At 45.8% G+C, this 18,841-nt stretch overlaps 1 long non-coding RNA gene across 1 annotated transcript in view; it reads right to left on the minus strand.

The window, feature by feature from the left end:
- The window catches only part of LOC144769769 (uncharacterized), a 68,774-nt gene that overhangs the window by 45,167 nt on the left and 4,766 nt on the right, over positions 1-18,841 (minus strand). Inside the window, exon 2 of the long non-coding RNA XR_013598751.1 lies at positions 18,518-18,597. This is a non-coding gene — a long non-coding RNA (uncharacterized LOC144769769). The remainder of the gene's footprint in view (positions 1-18,517; positions 18,598-18,841) is intronic.

Consider the following 18,841-nt stretch of genomic DNA (forward strand, 5'->3'; position numbering starts at 1 on the left):
GTCAGTGAGAGAGTCAGTCAATGAGAGAGAGAGATTGAGAGAGTCAGTCAGTGAGAGAGTTAGTCAGTGAGAGAGTCAGTCAGTCAGTCAGAGAGTCAGTGAGAGAGAGAGTGAGAGAGTGAGAGTCAGTGAGACTCAGCCAGTCAGTGAAAGACTCAGTCACAAAGAGAGAGATTGAGAGAGTCAGTCCGTGAGAGAGAGTGAGAGAGTCAGTCAGTGAGTGAGTGAGCGAGAGAGTCAGTCAGTGAGAGAGTTAGTCAGTGAGAGAGTCAGTCAGAGAGAGAGAGAGAGAGAGAGAGAGAGAGAGAGAGAGTCAGTCAGTCAGAGAGTCAGTGAGAATCAGTCAGTCAGTAAGAGAGTCAGTCTGTCAGTGAAAGAGAATGTGAATGTGAATGTGAGGGGGTATTTATATAGCGCAGCGGTGGCTCCAGAGGGAGCATCATGGCGCTAAAACAAATCCAAGTGGCCTAGTCGTTGTTGGCGGCGGGAGGGCTAGATGGCAGCTTTAGTCCAGTCATCGGGGAGGTTAAAGATCCAAGTCTTAAGGAGTTTCCCGAAGGGTTTCTCAAGGACCTGTTGTCTCAAATGTTTGGGCATACAGTTCCAGGCTTTGATGGCCAGGGAGTATAACGTTTTACCACCTTTAGTTTTTAAGTTGTAGCTGGCGGGAGACATGAGATGGTCTTGGGCAGAGCGGAGGGCACGGCTCGGTATGTAGTGGGGGAAGCGTCTGGTTAGATATTTTGGACCAGTTTTATTGAATGCTCGAAAGGCTATGGTTAGTATTTTGAAAATAATTCTTTTATGGAGGGGGAGCCAGTGCAGGGTTTTTAGGGCTGCAGAGGCAGAGGATTTGCGGGGTAGTTTCAGGACCAGTCTGGCAGCCGTATGAAGGATGCTTTGAAGTTTGGTTTGTGTGGACTTTTTTGTCCCTGCCAATAGGCCGTTACAGTAATCAAGGCGCGAAATTATGAGGGCCACTGTAACTGTTTTTCTGGCCTCGAGAGGGAGAAAGTCGAAAAACTTTCTGAGCGATTTAATTATGCCGAAGCAACTGCCGGCGACAATCTTTGCGTGCTGGTCGAAGGAAAGATCCGAGTCGAAAGTTACACCGAGGTTTTTTGCTGTTGTAACGGTCTGTGGAGGGGAAATTGAGAGAGTCAGTCAGTGGGAGAGAGTCATTAAGTCAGAGAGAGAGAGAGAGAGAGGGAGAGTCAGTCAGTCATTGAGTCAGTCAGTGAAAGAGGCCGTCAGTCAGCCAGTGAGAGAGAGAGAGGCAGTTAGTCAGTGAAAGAGAGAATGAGAGAGTCAGTCAGTCAGTCACAGAGTCAGAGAGAGAGTGAGGGAATCAGTCAGTCAGTGAGAGAGTCAGTTAGTTAGTCAGTTAGAGAGTCAGTGAGAGTCAGTCAGTTAGTGAGAGTGAGAGAGAGAGTTAGTCAGTCAGTCAGTCAGTGAGAGAGAGATTAGAGAGTCAGACAGTCAGTGAGAGTCAATCAGTCGGTGAGAGTGAGGGAGTCAGTCAGTGAGAGAGTCGGTCAGTGAAAGAGAGTGAGAGTCAGTGAGAGAGAGTCAGGTAGTGAGAGAGTCAGTCAGTGAGAGTGAGAGAGTCAGTAAGTGAGAAAGAGAGAGAGAGTCAGTCAGTGAAAGAGTGAGAGAGTCAGTCAGTCAGAGAGTCAGTGAGAGTCAGTCAGTCAGTAAGAGAGTCAGTCAGTCAGTGAAAGAGAGATTCAGAGTCAGTCAGTGAGAGAGAGTCAGTCAGTGAGAGAGAGAGAGTGAGAGAGTCAGTCAATCATTGAGTCAGTCAGTGAGGGAGTCAGTCAGTCAGCCAGTGAGAGTGAGAGAGAGTGAGAGAGAGAGAGAGAGAGAGAGAGAGAGAGAGAGAGAGAGAGAGAGAGAGAGAGAGAGAGAGAGAGTCAATTAGACAGTGAGGGAGAGAATGAGAGAATCAGTCAGTCAGTGAGAGAGAGAGAGAATAAGTCAGTCAGTGAGAGAGTGAGAGAGTCATTCAGAGTCAGTCAGTGAGAGAGTCAGTCAGTCAGCCAGTGAGAGGGAGAGAGAGAGAGAGAGACAGTTAGTATTGAGGGAGAGAATGAGAGAGTCAGTCAGTCAGTGAGAGAGAGAGTGACTCAGTCAGTCAGTGAGAGAGTGAGAGAGTCAGTGAGTCAGTCAGTGAGAGAGTCAGTCAGTCAGAGAGTCATTCAGAGTCAGTCAGTGAGAGAGTCAGTCAATGAGAGAGAGAGATTGAGAGAGTCAGTCAGTGAGAGAGTTAGTCAGTGAGAGAGTCAGTCAGTCAGTCAGAGAGTCTGTGGAAAATGAAATTTTGCCTGACCAAGATGCCCCCTACGTGTACCCTATGTTACATGTATGTGCATGTCACCCATGCATATTTCTCTCAGTGGCCTGAATCACAAGGCCTCTGCAATCACGTCCTGCATTAAGGTGCCTGCCATCAAGTTTCCCAAACGTTAAGCTAACATGAAGGTCCATGTATTTGCATTGAGCACTTTTAAATAAATATCGTAATGAACCCTTTTTGTGGTTCAGTCTGAGCCACTTTCTGAATTAGGGTTTTCATGACTCCTGACACACTGAAAGCTGCAGTTACGTATCTCTGACCTTGCATACTTCTAGCTCAGCCGAAAGAGACCCAGCAAGGGTTGCCAAGATAGTATTATGAATAACAGTTATCTGCCTGCTGTACAGAGTCACATTCCTGCCCAGTGAGGAAGGTAAACAGAACCCGTCCGCGGAAGATAGGGCCTAGCCTCTCTGTCTCCATTGAAGTAAATCACAGTGCTTGCATCCATAGAAAGCTCACAGCCCCCACGCAATGAACGAAGAAATATATGCTTCTTCTGATTCTTAGCGATGAGCAACCTTTGCTTCAGATAATACATCCCCTGACTTAAGATATCAGTTAGTACCAGACGTGCTGGTCGCCTTGACACTAAAGATCTCTCTACTAGACTGAAAGTCAGCTCTCCTCCCAGTTACACGTCAATTGCACGTCATGCTCAAATTGCGTGCACAAGTAGGGCAAAGTTCCAGCCTGCCATGTAACCCCTCCTCTATGTAGCCACCCACCTATCACCCACCTGTGACTCATCAAGTGTACACCCTCATGCACGCCCACATGCTCTTATCTCTTTCTTTCATGCTCTGCCTGGAGCGCTCCTCCCTATGTACAAGGAAAAATGTATATATGTGTTGTTCTCTGTAAATAATGTTAGAAGACCCTTCCTGAACCTTAGAGGTGATGGAACAGATTCTCCCTTAACTCAAGTTATTGGAATAAAGCCCTTTTAACTTGGACACCACGGACCCTCTGCCTCTCATTTGATACATGCTAATTGTTAATGCCTAGAAATTATGCCAGGGTAATATTTTATTTACCACAAGTCAGTGAGAGAGAGAGTGAGAGAGTGAGAGTCAGTGAGACTCAGCCAGTCAGTGAAAGACTCAGTCACAAAGAGAGAGATTGAGAGAGTCAGTCCGTGAGAGAGAGAGTGAGAGAGTCAGTCAGTCAGTGAGTGAGTGAGTGAGAGAGACAGTCAGTCAGAGAGTTAGTCAGTGAGAGAGTCAGTCAGAGAGAGAGAGAGAGTCAGTCAGTCAGAGAGTCAGTGAGAATCAGTCAGTCAGTAAGAGAGTCAGTCTGTCAGTGAAAGAGAAATTGAGAGAGTCAGTCAGTGGGAGAGAGAGAGAGTGAGAGTCAGTCAGTCATTGAGTCAGTCAGTGAAAGAGTCCGTCAGTCAGCCAGTAAGAGAGAGAGAGGCAGTTAGTCAGTTAAAGAGAGAATGAGAGAGTCAGTCAGTCAGTCACAGAGTCAGAGAGAGAGTGAGGGAATCAGTCAGTCAGTGAGAGAGTCAGTTAGTTAGTTAGTCAGTTAGAGAGTCAGTGAGAGTCAGTCAGTTAGTGAGAGTGAGATAGAGAGTTAGTCAGTCAGTCAATCAGTGAGAGAGAGATTAGAGAGTCAGACAGTCAGTGAGAGTCAGTCAGTCGGTGAGAGTGAGGGAGTCAGTCAGTGAGAGAGTCGGTCAGTGAAAGAGAGTGAGAGTCAGTGAGAGAGAGTCAGGTAGTGAGAGAGTCAGTCAGTGAGAGTGAGAGAGTCAGTAAGTGAGAAAGAGAGAGAGAGTCAGTCAGTGAAAGAGTGAGGGAGTCAGTCAGTCAGAGAGTCAGTGAGAGTCAGTCAGTCAGTAAGAGAGTCAGTCAGTCAGTGAAAGAGAGATTGAGAGAGTCAGTCAGTGAGAGAGAGTCAGTCAGTGAGAGAGAGAGAGAGTGAGAGAGTCAGTCAATCATTGAGTCAGTCAGTGAGGGAGTAGGTCAGTCAGCCAGTGAGAGAGAGAGAGAGAGAGAGAGAGAGAGAGTCAATTAGACAGTGAGGGAGAGAATGAGAGAATCAGTCAGTCAGTGAGAGAGAGAGAGAATAAGTCAGTCAGTGAGAGAGTGAGAGAGTCAGTCAGAGTCAGTCAGTGAGAGAGTCAGTCAGTGAGCGAGAGAGAGAGAGAGAGTCAGTCAGTGAGTTAGTTTGTCAGTGAGAGAGTCAGTCAGTGAGAGAGAATGAGAGAGTCAGTCAGTCAGAGAGTCGGTGAGTCAGTAAGAGAATCAGTCAGTCAGAGAGTCAGTCAGTCAGTCAGAGAGTCAGTGAGATATAGAGTGAGAGAGTCAGTGAGAGTCAGTCAGTCAGTGAAAGAGTCAGTCACAAAAAGAGAGATTGAGAGTCAGTCAGAGAGTCAGTCAGAGAGAGAGATTGAGAAAGTCAGTCAGTCGTGAGAGAGAGAGTGAGAGAGTCAGTCAGTCAGTGGGTGAGTAAGAGAGAGAGTCAGTCAGTGAGAGAGGTAATCAGTCAGTGAGAGAGTCAGTCAGTTGTGAGAGAGTGAGAGAGTCAGTCAGTCAGAGAGTCAGTCAGTCAGTAAGAGAGTCAGTGAAAGAGAGATTGAGAGAGTCAGTCAGTGAGAGAGTCAGTCAGTCTGTGAGAGTGAGAGAGTCAGTCAGTCATCGAGTCAGTCAGTGAGAGAGTCAGTCAGTCAGCCAGTGAGAGAGAGAGAGAGAAAGAGAGAAAGAAAGAGAGAGTCAGTTAGTCAGTGAGGGAGAGAATGAGAGAGTCAGTCAGTCAGTCAGTGAGAGAGAGAGAAACTCAGTCAGTCAGTGAGAGAGTGAGAGAGTCAGTCAGAGTCAGTCAGTGAGAGAGTCAGTCAGTGAGAGAGAGATTGAGAGAGTCAGTCAGTCAGTGGGTAAGTGAGAGAGAGTGTCAGTCAGTGAAAGAGTTAGTCAGTGAGAGAGTCAGTCAGTGAGAGAGAGTGAGAGAGTCAGTCAGTCAGAGAGTCGGTGAGTCAGTAAGAGAGTCAGTCAGTCAGAGAGTCAGTCAGTCAGTCAGAGAGTCAGTGAGATATAGAGTCAGTCACAAAAAGAGAGATTGAGAGAGTCAGTCAGTCAGTGAGTGAGAGAAAGAGTCAGTCAGTGAGAGAGTTAGTCAGTGAGAGAGTCAGTCAGAGAGAGAGAGGAAGAGTGAGAGATTCAGTCAGTCAGAGAGTCAGTGAGAATCAGTCAGTCAGTAAGAGAGTAAGTCTGTCAGTGAAAGAGAAATTGAGAGAGTAAATCAGTGGGAGAGAGTCAGTCAGTCAGTGAGAGAGAGTGAGTGAGAGTCCCTCAGTCATTGAGTCAGTCCTTGAAAGAGTCCGTTAGTCAGCCAGTGAGAGGGAGAGAGGCAATTAGTCAGTGAAAGAGAGAGTGAGGGAGTCAGTCAGTCAGTGAGAGAGTCAGTTAGTTAGTAAGTTAGAGAGTCAGTGAGAGTCAGTCAGTTAGTGAGAGAGTGAGAGAGAGTTAGTCAGTCAGTCAGTCCGTGAGAGAAAGAGATTAGAAAGTCAGTCAGTCAGTGAGAGTCAGTCAGTCAGTGAGAGTGAGAGAGTCAGTCAGTGAGAGAGTCGGTCAGTGAAAGAGAGTGAGAGTCAGTGAGAGAGAGTGAGAGAGTCAGTCAGTGAGAGAGAGAGAGAGAGAGTCAGTCAGTGAAAGAGAAAAAGAGTGAGAGTCAGTCAGTGGGAGAGAGAGTGAGAGTCCGTCAGTCAGTCAGTGAGAGAGTCACTCAGTCAGTAAGAGAGTCAGTCAGTGAGAGAGACAGTGTGAGAGATTCAGTTAGTTAGTCAGTCAGTCAGTCAATAAATGAGAGTAAGTTAGTCAGTGAGAGAGTGAGTGAAAGAGTCAGTCAGTCAGTCAGTCAGTGAGAGAGTCAGTCCATCAGTCAGTCAGTGAGAGAGAGAGTAAGAGTCAGTCAGTCAGTGAAAGAGTCAGTCACAGAGAGAGAGATTGAGAGAGTCAGTCAGTCATGAGAGAGAGAGTGAGAGTCAGTCAGTCAGTGGGTGAGTGAGAGAGAGAGTCAGTGAGGGAGAGAATGAGAGAGTCAGTCAGTCAGTGAGAGAGTCAGTCAGTCAGTGTGAGAGTCAGTCAGTGAGAGAGAGATTGAGAGAGTCAGTCAGTGGGTGAGTGAGAGAGAGAGTCAGTCAGTGAGAGAGTTAGTCAGTGAGAGAGTCAGTCAGTCAGAGAGAGTGAGAGAGTCAGTCAGTCAGTAAGAGAGTCAGTCAGTCAGTGAAATAAAGATTTAGAGAGTCAGTCAGTGAGAGAGAGAGTGTGAGAGTCAGTCAGTCAGAGAGAGTCAGTCAGTCATTGAGTCAGTCAGTAAGAGAGTCAGTCAGTCACCCAGTGAGAGAGAGAGTCAGTTAGTTAGTGAGGGAGAGAGAGAATGAGAGAGTCATTCAGTCAGTGAGAGAGAGAGAGAGTCAGTCAGTCAATGAGAGAGAGAGCGAGCGAGTCAGTCAGTCAGTCAGTCAGTCAGTCAGTAAGAGAGTCAATTAGTCAGTGAGAGAGTGAGAGAGTCAGTCAGTCAGAGAGTCAGTCAGAGTCAGTCAGCGAGAGAGTGAGAGAGCCAGTCACTGAGAGAGAGATTGAGAGAGTCAGTCAGTGAGAGAGATAATCAGTCAATCAGTGAGAGGGAGAGAGAGGGAGTGAATCAGTCAGTCAGTCAATGAGAGCGAGATTGAGAATCAGCCAGTCGGTCAGTGAGAGAGTCAGTCAGTGAGTGAGTCAGTGAGAGAGTCAGTCAGTGAGAGAGTCAGTCAGTCATTGAGAGAGAGAGGGAGTGAGAGTCAGTCAGCCAGTGAGAGAGTGAGAGAGTCAGTCAGTGAGAGTGAGAGAGTCAGTCAGTGAGAGAGTCAGTCAGTTAGTCATTGAGAGAGTCAGCCAGTGAGAGAGTCAGAGAGTCAGTCAGTCAGTGAGTCAGTCAGTGAGAGTCAGTCAGTGAGAGAGTAAGTCAGTCAGTGAGAGAGTCAGTCAGAGGGAGTGAGAGAGTCAGTCAGTCATTGAGTCAGTCAGTGAGAGAGTCAATCAGACAGCCAGTGAGAGAGAGGGAGGCAGTTAGTCAGTGAGAGAGAGAATGAGAGAGTCAATCAGTCAGTGAGAGAGAGAGAGTCAGTTAGTGAGAGAGTTAGTCAGTGAGAGAGTCAGTTAGAGAGAGAGAGTGAGAGATTCAGTCAGTCAGTGAAAGAGAGAATGAGAGAGTCAGTCAGTCAGTGTGAGAGAGAGAGAGAGAGAGAGAGAGAGAGAGAGAGAGAGTGAGAGTCAGTCAGTCATTGAGTCAGTCAGTGGAAGAGTCAGTCAGTCAGCCAGTGAGAGGGAGAGAGTCAGTCAGTCAGTGAGAGAGAGAGTGAGGGAGTCAGTCAGTCAGTGAGAGAGTCAGTTAGTTAGTCAGTTAGAGAGTCAGTGAGAGTCAGTCAGTTAGTGAGAGAGTGAGAGAGAGTTAGTCAGTCAGTCAGTCAGTGAGAGAGACATTAGAGAATCAGTCAGTCAGTGAGAGTCAGTCAGTGAGAGAGTCATTCAGTCAGTAAGAGAGTCAGTCAGTGAGAGAGACAGTGTGAGAGAGTCAGTTAGTTAGTCAGTCAGTCAGTCAGTCAATCAAATAGAGAGTAAGTTAGTCAGTGAGAGAGTGAGTGAAAGAGTCAGTTAGTCAGTCAGTGGGAGAGTCAGTCTGTCAGTCAGACAGTGAGAGGGAGAGTGAGAGTCAGTCAGTCAGTGAAAGAGTCAGTCAGAGAGAGAGAGATTGAGAGAGTCAGTCAGTTATGAGAGAGAGAGTGAGAGAGTCAGTCAGTCAGTGGGTGAGTGAGAGAGAGAGTCAGTCAGTGAGAGAGTCAGTCAGTCAGAGAGTCAGTGAGAGTCAGTCAGTCAGTCAGTTAGTGAAAGAGAGATTGAGAGAGTCAGTCAGTGAGAGTCAGTCAGTCAGTGAGAGAGAGAGTCAGTCAGTGAGAGAGTTTATCAGTCAGTGAGCGACTCAGTCAGTTGAGAGAGAGTGAGAGAGTCAGTCAGTCAGAGAGTCAGTGAGAGTCAGTGAGAGTCAGTCAGTCAGTGACAGAGAGATTGGGAGAGTCAGTCAGTGAGAGAGAGTCAGTCAGTCAGTGAGAGAGAGAGAGTGGGAGAGTCAGTCAGTCATTGAGTCAGTCAGTGAGAGTCAGTCAGCCAGTGAGAGAGAGAGTCAGTTAGTCAGAGAAAGAGAGAATGAGAGAGTCAGTCAGTCAGTGAGAGAGAGAGAGCGAGGAGTCAGTTAGTCAGTTAGAGAGTCAGTGAGAGTCAGTCAGTTAGTGAGAGAGTGATTAGAGAGTCAGTCAGTCAGTGAGAGTCAGTCAGTGAAAGAGAGTGAGAGTCAGTGAGAGAGAGTGAGAGAGTCAGTCAGTCAGTGGGTGAGTGAGAGAGTCAGTCAGTGAGAGAGTTAATCAGTCAGTGAAATAGTCAGTCAGTTGAGAGCAAGTGAGAGTCAGTCAGTCAGTAAGAGAGTCAGTCAGTCAGTGAAAGAGAGATTGAGAGAGTCAGTCAGTGAGAGAGAGTCAGTCAGTCAGTGAGAGAGAGAGAGTGGGAGAGTCAGTCAGTCAGTGAGTCAGTCAGTGAGAGAGTCAGTCAGTCAGTGAGAGAGTCAGTCAGTCAGAGAGTTAGTCAGAGTCAGTCAGTGTGAGAGTCAGTCAGTGAGAGAGAGAGATTGAGAGAGTCAGTCGGTCAGTGGGTGAGTAAGAGAAAGAGTCAGTCAGTGAGAGAGTTAGTCAGTGAGAGAGTCAGTCAGTGAGAGAGAGTGAGAGAGTCATTCAGTCAGAGAGTCAGTGAGAGTCAGTCAGTCAGTAAGAGAGTCAGTCAGTCAGTGAAATAAAGATTTAGAGAGTCAGTCAGTGAGAGAGAGTCAGTCAGTCATTGAGTCAGTCAGTGAGAGAGGCAGTCAGTCAGCCCGTGAGAGAGAGAGTCAGTTAGTTAGTGAGGGAGAGAATGAGAGAGTCATTCAGTCAGTGAGAGAGAGAGAGCGAGGAGTCAGTCAGTTAGAGAGTCAGTGAGAGTCAGTCAGTTAGTGAGAGAGTGATTAGAGAGTCAGTCAGTCAGTGAGAGTCAGTCAGGCATTTAGAGTGAGAGATTCAGTCAGTGAGAGAGTCAGTCAGTGAAAGAGAGTGAGAGTCAGTGAGAGAGAGTGAGAGAGTCAGCCAGTCAGTCAGTGGGTGAGTGAGAGAGAGAGTCAGTCAGTGAGAGAGTTAATCAGTCAGTGAGATAGTCAGTCAGTTGAGAGAAAGTGAGAGTCAGTCAGTCAGTAAGAGAGTCAGTCAGTCAGTGAAAGAGAGATTGAGAGAGTCAGTCAGTCAGTGAGAGAGAGTCAGTCAGTCAGTGAGAGAGAGAGAGTGGGAGAGTCAGTCAGTCAGTGAGTCAGTCAGTGAGAGAGTCAGTCAGTCAGTGAGAGAGTCAGTCAGTCAGAGAGTTAGTCAGAGTCAGTCAGTGTGAGAGTCAGTCAGTGAGAGAGAGAGATTGAGAGAGTCAGTCGGTCAGTGGGTGAGTAAGAGAAAGAGTCAGTCAGTGAGAGAGTTAGTCAGTGAGAGAGTCATTCAGTCAGAGAGTCAGTCAGAGTCAGTCAGTTAGTAAAATAAAGATTTAGAGAGTCAGTCAGTGAGAGAGAGTCAGTCAGTCATTGAGTCAGTCAGTGAGAGAGTCAGTCAGTCAGCCCGTGAGAGAGAGAGTCAGTTAGTTAGTGAGGGAGAGAATGAGAGAGTCATTCAGTCAGTGAGAGAGAGAATGAGTCAGTCAGTCAGTGAGAGAGAGAGAGAGCGAGAGAGTCAGTCAGTCAGTGAGAGAGTCAGTCATTCAGTGAGAGTGTGAGAGAGTCAGTCACTGAGAGAGAGATTGAGAGTCAGTCAGTGAGAGAGAGTCAGTCCGTCAGTGAGAGAGAGAGTGAGAGAATCAGTCAGTCAGTCAATGAGACCGAGATTGAGAATCAGTCAGTCGGTCGGTGAGAGAGTCAGTCAGTGAGTGAGTCAGTGAGAGAGTCAGTCATCAGTGAGAGAGAGAGGCAGTCAGTCAGTGAGTGAGAGAGGGAGTGAGAGTCAGTCAGTCATGAGAGAGTGAGAGAGTCAGTCAGTCAGTCAGTGAGAGTGAGAGAGTCAGTCAATGAGAGAATCAGTCAGTTAGTCAGTGAGAGAGTCAGCCAGTGAGAGAGAGTGAGAGAGTCAGTCAGTCAGTGAGTCAGTCAGTGAGAGTCAGTCAGTGAGAGAGTAAGTCAGTCAGTGAGAGAGACAGTCAGAGGGAGGGAGAGAGTCAGTCAGGCATTTGAGTCAGTCAGTGAGAGAGTCAATCAGACAGCCAGTGAGAGATAGAGAGGCAGTTAGTCAGTGAGAGATAGAGAGGCAGTTAGTCAGTGAGAGAGAGAATGAGAGAGTCAGTCAGTGAGTGAGAGAGAGAGAGTGAGTCAGTCAGTCAGTGAGAGAGTGAGAGAGTCAGTCAGTCAGTGACAGAGTTAGTCAGCGAGAGAGTCCGTCAGCCAGTGAGAGAAAGAGTGAGAGAGTCAGTCAGCCAGCTAGTGAGAGAAAGAGTCAGTGAGAGAGTCAGTCAGTGAGAGAGTCAGTCAGCCAGCCAGTGAGAGAAAGAGTTGAGTTAGTCAGTGAGACAGTCAGAGTCAGTAGGTCAGTAAGAGAGTCAGTCATAGAGAGATAGACAGTGAGTCAGTGAGAGAGAGAGTCAGTGAGAGTCAATCAGTCAGTCAGTGAGAGAGAGAGATTGAGAGTCAGTCAGTTAGTGAGAGAATCAGTCAGTGAGAGAGATTGAGAGAGTCAGTCATTGAGAAAGAGAGAGTCAGTCAATCAGTCAGTCAGTGAGAGAGAGTCAGTCAGTCAGTGAGAGAGTCTGTCAGTTTGTCAGTCAGTCAGTGAGAGAGTCTGTCAGTCAGTGAGAGAGTGAGAGAGTCAGTCAGTCAGAGAGTCAGTCAGAGTCAGTCAGTCAGAGAGTGAGAGAGTCAGTCAGTGAGAGAGAGATTGAGAGAGTCAGTCAGTGTGAGAGACAGTCAGTCAGTCAGTGAGCGAGATAGTGAGTGAATCAGTTAGTCAGTCAGTGAGAGAGAGAGAGATTGAGAGTCAATCAGTTAGTCAGTGAGAGAGTCAGTCAGTCAGAGAGTCAGTCAGAGTCAGTCAGTCAGTGAGTCAGTCAGTGAGAGTCAGTCAGTGAGAGAGTAAGTCAGTCAGTGAGAGAGACAGTCAGAGGGAGTGAGAGAGTCAGTCAGGCATTTGAGTCAGTCAGTGAGAGAGTCAATCAGACAGCCAGTGAGAGATAGAGAGGCAGTTAGTCAGTGAGAGATAGAGAGGCAGTTAGTCAGTGAGAGAGAGAATGAGAGAGTCAGTCAGTGAGTGAGAGAGAGAGAGAGTGAGTCAGTCAGTCAGTGAGAGAGTGAGTGAATCAGTTAGTCAGTCAGTGAGAGAGAGATTGAGAGTCAATCAGTTAGTCAGTGAGAGATAGAGAGGCAGTTAGTCAGTGAGAGATAGAGAGGCAGTTAGTCAGTGAGAGAGAGATTGAGAGAGTCAGTCAGTGTGAGAGACAGTCAGTCAGTCAGTGAGCGAGAGAGTGAGTGAATCAGTTAGTCAGTCAGTGAGAGAGAGATTGAGAGTCAATCAGTTAGTCAGTGAGAGAGTCAGTCAGTCAGTGAGTCAGTCAGTGAGAGAGTTGATCAGTGAGTCAGTCAGTAAGTGAGAGAGAGAGGCAGTCAGTCAGTGAGAGAGAGAGAGTGACATTCAGTCAGTCAGTGAGTCAGTCAGTGAGAGAGTCAGTCAGTTAGTCAGTGAGAGAGTCAGCCAGTGAGAGAGTTAGTGAGTCAGAGAGTTAGAGTCAGTCAGTCAGTGAACGAGAGTAAGAGTCAGTCAGTGAGAGAGTCAGTCAATGAGAGAGAGAGAGTAGGTCAATGAAATGAGAGGCAGTAGTTCATGTAGGCGGGCCGGTGTTGTGGAGGGCTTTGTGGGCAATGGTGAGAAGCTTGAAGGTGATTCTCTTCTCGACAGGGAGCCAGTATAGTGCCTGCAGGTGTTGGTTGATGTGGCAATGGCAGTAGGTTAAGGACTAGTCTGGCGGCGGCGTTCTGGATGTTCTGGAGTTTGTGGGTAAAGTTCTTTTTGATCCCGGCATAGAGTGCGTTGCTGTAGTCCAGTCTGCTGCTGATGAGAGCATGGGTGACGGTTTTCATGTGTTCGAGGGGGACCATTTTGAGTTCGGAGTCTAGGATGATTCCGAGATTGTGTGCGTGGTCCGCAGGTGGGGGTGGGTCCCAGGGGGCTGGGGGCCACCAGGTGTTGCCCCAGGCATTGATATGTCCAGTCGAGGGTTTTGTCGGATTCCTGCATTGTGGAGTCTGTGGGCTAGGGTACGGTGTGAGACTGTGTTGAAGGCTGCAGAGAGGTCCAGGTGAATGAGAGCCAGTCTCACCTCTGTCGAGGAGGGCGGGCTCTGTGCTGTGGTTCATCATGAAGCCTGATTGGGAGGAGTCGAGGATGTTGTTCTTGTCAATGAAGTTGGCTGTTGGCAGCTTTTTCAATTACTTTCGCCGGATAGGGAAGTAGCGAGATCGGTCTGTAGTTCCTGAGGTTGGTGGGTTCCGCCGATGGTTTCTTTAGGAGAGGGTTGATCTTGGCGTGTTTCCAGTCATCGGGGAAGGAGGCGGTCTCGAAGGATCGGTTGATGATTCTTTGTATCTCGGGGCGATGATGTCTGCAGCTCTGTGGTAGATGTGGTGGGGGCAGGGGTCCATGGGGACCCCGGAGTGGGTGGTCCTCATCGCCTTTAGGGTGTCTTCAATGCTGAGGGCGGTCCAGCTGTCCATCGTTGGCTATGCAGTGCAGGACATGGTGTGTGTGGGTACCTTATGTAGGTTGTTGTTGCTGAAGTTGTCATAGATGGTCTGGATTTTGTGGTGCAAGAAGGCGCTGAGTTTGTCACAGAGGTCCTGGGAAGATGGGATGTCGATGGACTGGCTGTTGGGTTGGGAGAACTCTTTGGTGATGCTGAAGAGTTCCATGCTGTTGTGTACGTGCCCTGGGATTCTGTCCAGGAGTGCTTTCTTCATTGAGTGTCTGATAAGTTTGTGGTGAGCAGTGGTGGCTGTTTTATAGTTGTCGAGGTTCGCTGGGGTTTTTGAGATCCTCATAGTTTTTCGAGACGTTTGCAGGTTCGTCTGGATTCCTGGAGTTCAGTTAAGAACCAGCTGGCCCTCTTGGCATGAGGATTGGAGAATTTCTTTAGGGGGGGCGACAGTGTTGGCGCAGTCTCTGATCCATTTGTGTAGACCTCGGGCGGCGGTGATTGAGTCGTTGTCTGAGGCAGTGGGTGCAGACCCGCTGAGGGTGGTGGTGATCTGCTCTTCAAAGATCCTGTTCTAATTCCTGTTTTGGAGCTGGGGTGGGCTACTGCAGGGGTGTTCGCTTTGTAGGTGAAGTAGACGCAGCACTCCGTCCATGGGAGTTGGGAGGTGTGGCTAAAGGAGATCAGGTTTCCTGCTGTGAAGATAGGGTTGAGGGTGTGTCCTGCTGAGTGCATTGGTTCTGGTATGATCTGGTTGAGTGCGATGATGTGGATGTTTTCCAGGAGGGAGATGGAGTTGGGGGTCTTGACGGTTTTGAGGTGGAAGTTAAGGTCTCCCAGTAATATGTAGTCGGTGGAGGTGATGGCATTCAGTGTGATTATGTCAGTGATGGAGTCTGGGAAGGGTGCGCGGGGTCCGGGAGGTCGGTAGATGAGGGTGCCTCATTAGGTGGTGGTCGGGTTGATCTGTATCTTGAAGTGAAGGTGTTCCATAAGGTCCGTAGGTCTGGCGGAGGTTGGCCTTGTGGGCGATGGCGATGCCGCCTCTGGGGTGGTTTGGGCGGTACTTCCAGATGATTTTGTATCCTCGCTCTTGCCACAGTCCCACGCATCCACCGAAGGACTACCGACGGCAGATCTTTCTCCCACCTCGATGTCCAGACTTGGAACACCCTCCCCATCCACCTGTGACAGACCCAGGACCTGTTGACTTTCTGGAGTCTTCTCAAGACCTGGTTGTTTGAACATTAGCAGCCCCCCCAGCTCCTTGAGACCCTCGCAGGTGAGTAATGCGCTCTACAAATGCTTGATTGATTGATTGATCCTCCTGTTAAAGGATGTTTTGGCCTGCACCTTTGCTATCCAGAAAGACTTTAGAAGCATTACTCAGCATCTGCAAAAAGAAAACAATCCCTATCAATGGGGATACCCCTTCCAGCTCCTATTTACATACAAAGAGAAATGCTTTGCAGTTCAAAACCACCTAGAGGTCCGAGAGATATTAGGCCTTCCCTCACCTTCCTCTCAGGATCATACTCTGGAACTGACATGTACCATCTTGACAGACTGGCGAAGGGTAGCTGGCATTTTCAGTCATCACGCTCGTCTTGCAGAAGAGTGTGCAGGCTTTGCCGCCAAGGGGACAAGGATGGCCGCCTGTCATCTTCAGAAGAGGAAGTGTAATGGAGCAAAAATACTTTGGAGGTATGCAATATGACATTCATGATCTGCTCCACGATCTGTAGATCTGTTGCTTGCAGTCGTTGGCATCAACCACCTTACACCACCCATACATTGGGGGATGAGGGAGGGCTCTCTTATTAGTCGTAGGAGCCAGCCCCTATTTTCTATAGTTCCACCAAAGACATACTAAGTGTTATCATATCATGATCACATGGGTGACCATCAAGCCCACACTCTCCGAGGGATTTCCACCTATTGTTTCTCTCTACAGTATTTCACCTTAGTTTGCATACGCACCTAGAAGTTCTTTCAACCTTTCCTATGTAACGTGACACACGCTATTACTACCACATAGAGGTCACCAATAGATATGTCTTTGGCTGCCCTTGCCCAAGCCCAATCATGTGTACCTTCCCATCACTCACTTACTGTTGCATTGGTATTTCTATATATCCCCTTTGTACCTTTCCCTTTTAATTCATGCATTCCTTTCTATCTTTCCCTTTAAATGCCTTGTATACTTTTAATTGTAGCACCTGCTGCTCGGTTAATACATTCTAAATAGAACTGTTATTCCTTACTGTTATCTTGGTATTCTGCCTGGAGATTTTGAACTGGAAGTACTGTGCCTTGTTCTATTAAAGTCCTTCTTTGTAACCTTGGATTTTGGCCTTATTTTTCCCCTGGAACTTTATATTGGCGACGAGGGTTCTGTACCTGCTACTATTTTTAGGCACAAGCGCGGTACATCCAGTTTTTTGAATTATTCTTTTATTTTCAATATTTCGACTTTGAAATTTGCTTTAAAATACATTGGAGCCTAAGACACGACTATTGTGTGTGTCCAGCATCGAAGATTTCGCCTTTCTATGTGGTTGTGTCGATTTTCTACACATTTTTTACATTTTGGTGATTTTGAAGATATAGCATCTTTCAACTTTTAACTCCTTGACGAGTGCCTACCTGTTCTGCAACTATGGAAACCTGAAGCATCTTCGCCATTCTTTGACCAACGCGAGGTTCCAAGCTTCTTCGATCCTGTTGTTGTGCTTGCGTTCTGTTCGACATGTCTACATATTTACGTAGACACTTGAATAGAACGTGACGTCCATTGGGAGTACCAAAGTTACAGTTTTGAACATAGCGTTCAGACTAGTGTATCGGTGTTTCCATCTCTGCTACAAACGTTGGATCAGTGTCAACATTTCAAACACCGACATCGTAAATCTCCAAGCATTCGTTTTAACATTTGGAGAGCAACACTCAAACTTGTGGTATTGTAAACCAAGGCTTCACACGGTACTTTTATCCCGCACATCACACTGATGTGCACAGCTCTTTTGGATTGCATATTTAGAGACAGGAAGAGCATTTTAGTAATTTTACACGTTTTTTGTATGGTGTGTCACCTAAATGTGTAGTGCTTCATATATGCATTGTAACTCATTTCGAACCCATGTTTTCTTTATAAGTTACATATTATGGTATTTTAATGAAATATGTTCATTTGTATTTTAACATTTTGAGTTACCTGCTACATTTTAACCACATTACAGTTATCTTCTCATAGGTTTGTAATTTACTGTACATTATGCAATTTGATCCCCCAACTAAATTCCTTCATTCTAAAGGTGGTCCTCCTATACCCTGAAGTAGATGGAAAGAAGAGTTTTTAAAATATTTGAAAGCCATCGATGGAGAGAGGATGGGTAATGAAAGGAAGAAGAATATTTTTCTTCACTGCTTGGGATCTGAGGGACAAGCTGTTTTTATAACACTTTCTATTGTTCAGGGGGATCTAGGAGTATTTGACGAGGCAATGTTATGCATTGAGACCAGATTTAAACCTACAACTAGTATAGCTCTCAATAGATATAAGTTTTACACTAGAGCACAAAGGGAAACATAATCTTTTGATGATTTCTTAACTGCACTAAGAACTCTCGTGGTTTCATGTAATTTGGGGGCCATAACAGATTAAATGTTCAAAGATCAAATCATTATGAATGATAGGAGTAAAAAAACACAGGAACAATTATGGATGTTAGGTAATTCTAATTTGCATGATACCATATCCACTGCAAACGCATTTGAGCAACCTGACAAGTGGATGAAGACCATACAAGAGGTCAATACCAAAGGTGAAAATCTGATAAAATATGCGATGAAGTGTGTGCCATGAAAACCTCTGCAAAACATTTTCAGTCAGGCAAATTTGCTGGGAAAAATATAATATGCTATAGGTGCAGAAGTAATAACCATGTAGCCTTTTTAAATTTTGTCCTGCAATAGGTAAAGAATGTAACAAGTGTAGAAGAGTAGGACATTTTTCTAAGGCTTGTAGGGATGATAAGAAGAATTTCTTTGATAGGAATAAAAATACTAATAAAAAGAACAATGAGGTTTCGTGTGTAAGATCTGATCAACCTAGTGAAGTTTCATGTACTAAATATGAACATTCATCTTGTGGTGATTCGCAACTAGAAAGAGGGATTGTTGTTTCATTGGTGAATATAAGTGCTATTGAAGGTGAAACATTAAATTCACCTAAATCTGTAGTTGGATTTTTGAATGTAGATCTTGAACTTATGGCAGATTCTGGGTCTCCCTGGACTACTGTGACAGAGTGCTACTTCAATGACAAATTTGATTATAAAAGATCGATTGAGGGTTTATGTCCTCCCGATATTGTTGCTCAGGGTTTTGATGGTTCTGCCATTGATTTTGTTGGAAACTAGTAGATTCACTTTTGTATTTGCAAATTGTGATATTGCTCAGTGCTAGTCCTTTAATTGATAATAGATAAGACTCACATTGATCAAGATCACCTGTTGAAAAGTATGAACTGAAGAAAGAAACTCCACACAGGTCCAAAAAAAGGCAAGCTGTTATTAGAGCTACTGAAATGATGGTGGATAAAAGGTGTAGGATGGATGGTGCACCCAGATGAATTAATAATGTGGGGTGAAAAGCACATATCCCCACATAGCCCATGTCCCCGAAGTAAGAAAAAATAGATGCAAACATGTACCAAAAACAGCCAAAGGAACAAGATGGATATATATTTTATGGACAATTGGGTGAGCACAAAATGCAATGTGAATTATAAAATGTAACTTTTGATATAGATTTGAGGAAAATACTATTAGTTTGCGTAATAGCACAACCTGCTATTTTCATGCCTAAACTGTAGGAGCGTATGAAATATAAAAAGCAAGTAATAATCTTGATAATAATAATAATAATGATGATAATAATATTAATAATAATAATAATAATAATAACATTTTCAAAGATATTTGTTGTTGATTTTGCTTGGAATACAAAATGCCATGCAGCTTCACTTGAGAAGGTTTTCTCATCCAGTGCACATTATGCAATTATTTAAGTTGATTTTGAAACCTTCAAGACGTGACTGTTGGTGGTTTGCGGGTTTTTCAGAGGCACAAATAAAAAAGTTCCATTTGTACTGGACTTGAAACCAGACAGGAAGCCATCTCACTTTCTGCAGGTATGATGTGCCCAGTGCACAAATGTGTTCTAGCGGACAGACTTTCCACCATCTTAAATTCTCTCAACATCAGAACTAGATATTCTAAATAAAGGGTGTTCCCATCAGAAAAATCTAAAAGTTAATGAAGGCAGAAAAGCACCTGAAAGAAGTGGCTGTGGTTCTTGGATTAGCAATTATTAGGTTTAACAAACAGGCTCTTACCTTCTGTTGATTCCACAATCACTAACTGCTAACAATTACCAGGGCATGCAGTTAGTAACCAGGCAAAGGTGAAGGACCACCTATAAAGAGAGGAGAAAACATTTTCAACAACACTTGCCACTGCTGTACAGTATTTATGCTCACTTCATAAACTGAGCTACTTATACAAACATGTTGAAACCTCTTTATCATTCCAGAAGCAGAAGGGACTTTTTCTGAACTGTAAGTTATCTTTTCTCAGAATCTCTAAACCACAACTTTTCTTAGAAACAATTCACCACATAGTTCCCCCTCTCATAATATGCTGTTGCCTTGGTCTGGCAA

This window comes from Lissotriton helveticus, chromosome 1_1, assembly GCF_964261635.1.
Source record: "Lissotriton helveticus chromosome 1_1, aLisHel1.1, whole genome shotgun sequence".
NCBI classification, from domain to species: Eukaryota; Metazoa; Chordata; class Amphibia; order Caudata; family Salamandridae; genus Lissotriton; species Lissotriton helveticus.